Source organism: Solanum dulcamara, chromosome 3 (genome assembly GCF_947179165.1).
Source record: "Solanum dulcamara chromosome 3, daSolDulc1.2, whole genome shotgun sequence".
Taxonomy (NCBI): domain Eukaryota; kingdom Viridiplantae; phylum Streptophyta; class Magnoliopsida; order Solanales; family Solanaceae; genus Solanum; species Solanum dulcamara.
In genome coordinates, this window is record NC_077239.1 from 13308899 (window position 1) to 13318267 (window position 9369).

Below are 9369 nucleotides of genomic sequence, written 5' to 3' on the forward strand. Positions count from 1 at the left end.
TCCATTGAATCTATAATATATAAAATGAACAATAAGATTAAAATAAAAAATAGAAAATGGCACATAATTGTGAATATGATTTATAAAGTAAAGTCCTTTGTTTAACTATGTTGTACTTCTCATTTTATCTTTTAATGAAAAAAATTATAATCGCAGAAATATTATGACATATTTAAGATTATAATATTCAAATGTTTTATATGTATACAGATATTATTATTCCATATTTAAATCACAAATTTTAAAGTCGCTATTTTTTTCTTATATCGTGTTAATTTAGATTATGTCACATCAATCAAAACAAGTGAAATAATAAACTCTCATTTGGATAGATTTTGAAATTGAAAATTTTTATTTTTAAAATTTGAAGTTGTGTTTGGACTTACATTTTACTAAAACTTTTTTTAAAGTTTTACAAGTTTTAGTCCCGAAAACTGACTCGCTAATTAAAGCACGTTTTTAAAAACTTAAGAATCAAAATTTTAAAATCAAATAATTTTTTTTAGCATGAATGTAAGGAAGAATTCATTTATAAATTCTAGTCTAATATGATGAATCTAGAAGAAGAATGATAACCATTTTTTTTGGAGGGGGGGGGGGGGGGGGGGAGGGGGAGGTCAGCAGTGAGAGCTCTTTCATGCAAGTATTATGTTTTCGAGCAGAATTAGAAGAAGAATACACATACTGCTCCTATGCATGCGGCGGGTTGAAAACACAAATTTTTGATATGCAGGGTGGGTCGCTCCGCCTCGCCCCATTTGCCATCACTAAACAAAAGATACCTTCTCACAGAAGTTAAGTTTCAGAAGGTTGGCATTTCTTACATCTATTAAGAAGAACATTACATATCATATGTACAAGTTCAACCTAAAAATTCACCCATCATTCGGCACCAAAGCTGCAACCAATATAATTTTGGGTGATTATGTTAAGACGATTTTGCATGACATCCATAGACGGGTAAGGAGGAAAACACAGGCGGTAAAAGCATGTGTGCGAGGAAGGCAAGCAATTATGAGACTCTGAGGTTCTGTATATGTGAAGTTTAGAATCTAGACCACCAAAACCCTCAACAGGAAGAGACTTGATTGAAGTCCAGAAGAAGAGAAGCACATTTCTCTGCTCAGCCGACATACTTCCTACTATCTGCAGCAAAACAAAAGAAAACTTTGAAAATGCTGCCCGAATAATAACTTTGAAAGAGTTCAGAAATCTACCACTTCGGAAAACAATGAAGAAAAAGAAAAAGGTGTAGTTAATACTCTGAAAACATACTTAGTAGCAGACAAGAAATAAGTACCTCCCAGAACCAGGATATTTGAGGATCATTTTTTTTGTAGCCATTGTATTCTGTATGTTCTTTCCAGTCTTCTACAGAAACAGCAGTTTTACTCCCATGAAGCATCCTGTTAAGGTCTTCATGATCTAGGATCCGGAAAAAGGATTCTCGGAGCCATCGGTCAGTAATTATGTCAGCAAAACCTCGAGCAAAATGGGCTACCTGATGAGCAATTGATGTGACAAAACGGTGTTTAACAAGAAGATTAACATACTCATCCCTATTCTCACTGTTCACTATCATTTCTTTCCCATTAGGGCAAAGCTCCACCACTTTCCTAGATCCCAATTCTTCATCTTCACAAACAAATGTAAGGCCTAGGATATCTTCATCCACCATCTTCGCATCCATCTCCAGTATCTTCTTGCAGCCACTGTACAAGTAGGGATCTGCATCCCTAATGTCTTCAAACGAAATATCCTCTCCAGCTAATTGCAAGAAGAACACACGATCAAACGCAATGCTTATTTGTACTGTATGCAACAAGGCCAACGCAATCATCCTGCCGGAGAAGATAAAATACTCAAGGTGCAAGGGGTCTACTTTAGATGCTGCAAGCACAAAATGTAGATGAGCGTTATTTGCATTCTAGCAAAGAGAATAATATTACTTTTCGTGAAACATCAAAAGATTCTATCAAACAGCTTGCAACCATCAAGCAGGCTGGCATTATAAATATATATAAGCATCTACTTGTGCACACACCAACTTGCGCTCCCTTATATACATAAGTTAAGCAGAAACAACGAGTTAAAATCATCTGCCTGAATCAGTTGTCGCATATTTACAACGTACTTTAGGGATCCGGCCAGTTACAATGAATGCTGAAACCTATTCCCAACTTCCAACAAATCCAGAAAATAAAATAGTACCAAAAAGAAATCAAATCCAGAAAATATATTAAGTAAAAGCCATGCAAGACGTACAGAAAGAGACATTGCTTAAAACATTGTAAACGGAAGGATGGAAATTTTTGGAAGAAAAGAATATTCTACACAACACAAAATTAAATGGGCATAGCAGAATGCGAGGGCTCAAACTAGCAACGACTTCACAACCAAGGGTGGATTTAGATCATTGGATGGAGGTTCCCGGGAACCTAGTAACTCTTCCAAGGATCCTATATTTGAATTGCTAAATCCTGTAGACATATAAGAAAAATGACTTGGGAACACACTAACAAAGTGAGTTGTTTGGTCTAATGGCAGAAAAGGAACCTTTTAAGTTCGCTACCTTCTTGGTCAAGGGTTCGAATCCTTGATCACCATGTAGACCTTTATTTTGTCTCTTTTTATTTTTAATTTGAGATGGGTGGGAACCATAAACGTCAAGTCCTGGATCCGCCTATGTTCGGAGCTTCCAAAGGATCTAAACAAGGAAAGATCTCTGAACTAAACGCAACAATGAAATAGCGAGAGAAAAGATGAAGAATTTTTGTTATTGCTTCCAAGAAGATATATAGTGAATCGGATCTTGCATTTAAGTAAGCTCCCCTCTTCCCAGTTCACGACTAACAACTCAACCCCCCAACTAAATACTTTACTTATATTATATTAAAAGCACGAAAGTCCTTAGCAAATTGTCGTTCGTCTTTTTCACCCTTTAAAGATAAATTTCACATTGGACATAATTGCCATTTATTATTTTTCTAAAATTTAGGACTCTGAAATTAATTAAATTTTAATTATTAATTTTTTTCTTAATTGAATACGTAGAAACCACTAAAATTTAGGAATTCAATCCTTTACTTATACAAATATTACTTTGATATATTCTACCTTATTTGAATTGTATAGGGAATCTTAATATATATAACTTTAAATTAATTAATTAATTAACTAGGATCCTTCAACAACAAATTTGGCTTCTTGAGAACTATTTTTATTTGGAAAACACTTCGAACTCTATCACTAATGCTTAGGAACACAATTTTCTTCATTCTTCAGGAACGAATAGGAGTCCTCTTTAGCAAAAAAATAAATAATACAAGTCCTAATCTTAAGAAGAGGCAGTTCCAAAAGCAATTTTGATGGACATGGCCACATGTCGCTGTAGATTTGCTCACCTATTCTCATTATGGTATCAACCAGGGAAGAACCACGTTATATATATATATAGAATATGTTTAAACAGAATAGGTATAGAAATAATACGAATGACTCTACATAGCGGATTGAGCTTTCTAGCTCGATGGCCAAGCACATTCATAGTTTACTATGCATCAGGAGTTCGAATCTGCACAACGCCAGATTTTTGTACTTTTTAGCTGAGTTTCTAATCAAGTGACTCTCCCTTTATATGCTTAAAATCCCGTTTTTAGTAAGGCTTGATCCGGCAATTCCTTACTTGAAAAAGAACATAGGTACCAGCCAACCAATCATACAACTTACATATTAACTTAGACAATGTAATATTTGATATTGAACAAGTTCAAGCAAAAACTAGAAAGAAAAAACTACTCATGCAATTGTGTTTCTTGGAAAGCTGTAGAAATTTACCTGAGTCATGTTTTATTAAATATAATTTGAATAAATTTTCATAACAATTTGTTTACTTATTTAAATACCGCTTACAAAATATCCTCCGTACGCCACTGGACTATCAACAATACCATTTGTCATTAGCTAAAGGAATGATTATAGATAAATGGGATTAAATTCAAAATTTCAAACAAGAAAGTCACCTTGATGATTCTTTGAGGAAGATTTGTGTTGGCCATATAATTTAATCGAAGGTTCTTTAGTTTTCATTCATCAAATCCATTTTTCCTTTTTTGGATTGAGAGCAAAAACTTCTAAAGTATAAGACGTTTTACTTTTTTTAATATTCAATTTACCTCTTGTTTCAGTAAATTATTCGTGTATGTACTTTAGATATAATTGTGATAGTAGTTGGGTTGAATGGATTGATTTGTTTGTTGATATATTTTAATGTGGAAGCTTACTGGTGATTGTTCTTTAAACTTTATTCCTTAGTTTCAGTGTATAAGAAGATTTCTTTCAGTTTTTTAATTGAAGTCAAGTTCTCTCAGATCATTTGTGTGTTCTGTGTCTGTTGCAAGTTGCTTGTTGTGGTGTGGCATATTGTGTTGAGTCGTTATCCTTTGTTGAATATTTGGATTCTGGGGTTGAATTTGGTTGCTATGGTGCAATTCAATTTCATCCAGGAGGTGGGTTGGATTTATGTATGTTGTATGCATGGCTTTTAATCACTTGAATCAGTTTACTTTCACCAAGAACGTATTGTATGCATGGCTTTTAATCACTTGAATCAGTTTACTTTCACCAAGAACGTGCATTTGCAGTCGAATGTCGATTTTTCACCAACAAGAGTCATTTCCCCTGCAAGTGACTCCTTCCTTCAATCTACTAATTGGATTTTATTGATGAGAGGACCTAGCAATAAGAAGATGCTGGGAGATATATTGGCAGAAGTGACAAAAGGAAACAAAAACTCAGCTTTTCTGCTGGACAGTAAATGAATATTGGAAGAAGTGACAAAAGGAAACAAAAACTCAACTTTATGAAGTCTAGTATGGTTTCAATGTCATTTACATCTACCATGAAACACCAAAAAGGATGCATTTGAGTTCAAACCAAGCGTATCTTTTCCTTTCTCTGTGAAGTATCATTGAATCTTCTCTCTAGATGATCCACCAGATCGCTGCTGGAATGGTATCCCAAGTCTTTATGATAAGATGTCTTTTGTACTGACCCTGCAAGAAATTCTGCTGCAGCCTTGGCATGATCCAATTGTAAGCCTAGCAAGTTAAAGATCCTGCTCCATATATGTGCTACTTTTTTTGCAATGGAGGAAAAGATGATTCACCTACTGCAGATATGTATCCCTTTCATCAAGAGATTATTCTGCCTGAGGCATACCTCCCTAGGCACCAACCAAATGAATCATTCAACCATACCCAAATTTTTTCTCCATGGCCAACTATAGAAGGGGAAAATCTACTCTTTGGTCAAGAGTGTATAGCTAGACTTAATAGTAAAGAGATCTTTTTTTTTTTGCTATCCTCAACCCTTGAATAATGAATAGTGCATGTTTCTGTAGTTCCATTTCACTACAACATTTTTAACATAGAGACAGGTGCAACCCCACAGTCATAAGTCAAATCAAAACACCTTGGTCAAGAGTCTATAGCAAGACTTAATAGTAAAGAGACCATTTGTTTGTCCATTCCAATCATGGTATCAGGCTTGGGCTGTAGGTTGGAGCTGCTGCGCAGTTATTCTTAAAGCTGACACGATCTTTATATTTCCTAGTTGTTTCTCCCTTCTAAGGAGGATTTTCTATCCTTCTTTTGGGTCGGCAACATAGTTAAACAAATCTGAGAAGGGGAGTGTGGCAGTGGTTTGATACACGAAAAGATGCTAAGCAATCTGAAATTCAATTTTTAGAGGGTATTATCTTGCCATATCTCCAACCAGGATCTTCTTGTTTTCCTATCCTCAACCCTTGAATAATGATTGTGCATGTTTCTGTAGTTCCTTCCACAAACCTCCAATGTGTGTCCTCATTCCTTTATCTTTAGTTATACAAGTTCCATTTCGCTTACCATTACTTGAAATAGATTAATAGACACAGGCGTGACCTCATGGTCACAAGTAGGCCAAACCAAAAAGGTCTCTAGACGGACAGGAAAGACAACAACATTTTTAACATAGAGACAGGTGCAATTCCACAGTCATAAGACAAATCAAACAGTTCTCTTGAAGGAAAGGAAAGGATCCAAAAACTTTAATATAGAGACAGGAGCAATCCCACGATCATAAGTAAGTCAAGCTAACAGATCTCTTGAAGGACAGGAAAGGATGCAGAAATTGATTTGACAAAGTAGATGTGCTGCAAGAAATGAGCTACTCTCATCAAAGGATAATAACCAATGCACTTTGGAATTACTTAATTTATGTACCAAAGAATCAGTAAAACCCTCAGACATGGGTTTCGTGAGAGAATTGAACCTCAAAGAATGCTATGAGGGTATGAGCAGGAACATCAAGCAACCTTACATGGTTTACATAAGGAGAGATAATACATATTCTCATACTCACAAAGATTCAACCTCTATCTCATACTCTTTATCTATTTTTGAGGAAAAAATCATAAGAAACATCTTTCATACTTTAAAACTTTAGATCAAAAAAACTAACGGAAGGGATAAGTGAGAACAAAATGTCACATGCATGTGTGCATAAAGGCTACAAAAGCTTACCTGGATTTGGGAAAAACCTTCTACCGTCATTTTGGCAAGACACAAACAGCGCATTCTGAGGGTTGAAAATGGTTTCACATACCAAGGAAAACCACTCCCTCAACACACCCGGCCCAGTAGCTTCTTCATTCTCAAATTGCATAAATAATTGGCCACGCAGCGATCTAGGACTCGCATGTCCAATGTACTCAAATGACTCTTCAAACAAACGAGACCTGCAAATGAGCATCTCGTAGAACTCCTCGTTCTTATGCCTCCCTTCTCGAAGCATCTTCAAGGCAAAACGCTGCCTTATCTTAAAATGTGTTACCTCCTTGTGCTCAAGAATCCACTGATAGTCTGTAGACCTTTTTGAAAGTCTATCTATCAGAAAGCACAATGCAACTCTTCGCTGCGCTATCTTCTCCCAGAACATTTCCTCCAAACCCTTATACAGCTTTGAAATGCTTTCTAACTCCTTTAGAATTAAAAGATACCGGGACCAACAGTGTACAATAGGCTCACCTCCTTCTTTGTTAATCAAACCCAGCTGGCTTTCCAGTTTCTTTAGACACTGCTCCAATTTTTCCAGCAAGTTAGAAAAAACACGATGCACGCCTTCAATCTCAAATCTCTCCATTCCTGCTTCACCTTGCATCAATGAAGGGAAACTGACCGGACTGCCAAATGCTTCTTGATGCCGTATTGCACACTTTACCGGATGCATAAACTTAATAAAATCATGCACATCGCTACCTGATAACCGTATAAACTCAGCTGATCGCACACTCAATTCTAAAGCACGTGATAAACTTGTTGCCAACTCATGAACAAAAGGGGAAACATCCTGCAATCTTAACACACAGTTAACATCATGGACATACCATTCCACCATTGCAGCTAAACTACTACGGCAAAATATATACAAAGCATCATCAACACCCGTAGCCCCTCTCAGAATCTTACAAAACTCTAACAATATAGGAGCAAACTGCCTATATACGGTTGCAGGGTCGGGGAAAATTGTCTTACATGAATCTATAAATTGACAAATACATCCATGAGCAGCTTGTTTGGTAGCTACAGAAGGAGATACATAAAGTTTTACTAGAGCAGCTGGAACAGAGGAGTGAATAAATATTTGGAGATATTCCTCCGATTTATCTGCGCCATCCCTTGGGGTCACTGCCAGAAACTCGGTAAGCATCTTCGTGATACGGGCGAAATTAGCATTAATGTCTGTGTTATCATTGCAGTTGGAGAGGTGATGAATAAGCGAATTCAAGTCATTCATCAGCCTCCACGAATGAGGATGGCGCGTGCTTCGCATTCTTCCGATGAGTTGCAGGGTATCGTCGTTTTGTATACCACATTCCGATAAAGTTGGGGCAAGTGAAGCTGTTTCCCGCGGTAGATTAATCGCTGTTCCACTGCTGGTACACCGAAGGTCGATTGGATTGGCCGAATTCCAGTGATCGACTGGATTTTCCGGTGAACTGATGCAACTGTGTCGGAGGAATGGGCTTGAAGGACCAGGGTTTTGCCGCCGGAAAACATACGGACGAAGAATTGAATGGGAGTTGACGGAGAAGGAGAGAGGGTGTTGTCAATTCTCATCCAGGCTGGGGCTCCGTCGACGGTATAATCATCGAACTTGCGTTTGGTGGTGTTGTTGTGTAACTGATACGCCATTGGAAGTTCTCAAGGGAAGAGTTTGAGCTCTCATGTGTTAGAAGCACTAATTTTGAACAGTCTTCAGTTAAGTGAGAAGCGTTATTTTGTAAATCTACTGAAATCTCTTATTTTGTCAAACAAAAAAGCAACTCATGTGTTAGAAGCACTAATTTTGCTGAGGAGTCTTCACTCTTCAATTAAGTGAGTCGGCAACGTTAATTTTTGTATCAAACAAAAAAGGAAGTCAAGACTAGTTTAATAGCCTGTTTGGATTAACTTATTTTTAAGCAGTTTATAAATTAAAAACTAATTAAAAAAAGTAGGTGCAGGTCAACTTTTTTTTTTTGATCTATAAGCTGTTTTCAACTTATAAACTATTTAAAATAATTCATTCAAATAAACCCAACTATTTATTGGGGCTTATTTTTAGCAAAAAATGACTTTAAGTTGGTCAGTCAAACATTCAAAAAAAGCTAAAAACAACTTATGAGTCAATCTAAACGGTCTCTAAGACTAGTTTAGAGTAAGTGCGATGATGCATGTATGGATCATGATAATATAAGAGATTGTATATAAAAATAATAAAGAATAGATTATAATTATAGATGTAATAAATATTTATCCAAATGAAATTACATTCTATGCAATAATGTATGTATTTAAATGAAAAATGTTTTTTTTTAATTTTTCTATACGTGTTATTACACGTCGTGTCAATTAATTAATTCTAATACATATAAAAAGAATAGATTGTTGAAAAATAGCATTTGACGCTAAAAAAATATGAGAAAATTCATGTATAAAGCTAATACTATAATAAATACGGTGCTCCTACACCCCCACTAAGCTTAAACCCATCAAAACATGAGTCAAAGTTCAACTATTTGCTAACCTTCTAACCTAATCTATGAGCTTCACACTCTCCTATCTAAGATCATGTTCTTGATAATCTAAAATTGTGTCATATCTTATCTAATTACCTCTCCCAAATACTTCATCGGTCTGCATGACTTTTCCTCATATTCACTATGTTTACAGAACTCCTATGTTATTTTTGTTGATATCATGTGGAAAATGTCATAATGACTAACATTTGTATAGACTATATTTTAAAAAATGATGCATGACTTAAAAAATAATTATATTTAACTTA

General features: G+C 35.7%; 1 pseudogene; it reads right to left on the minus strand.

The window, feature by feature from the left end:
• Positions 1-654: 654 nt before the first annotated feature.
• LOC129882422 (E3 ubiquitin-protein ligase UPL5-like) lies at positions 655-8375 on the minus strand (annotated as a pseudogene).
• Between the last annotated feature and the right edge of the window lie 994 nt (positions 8376-9369).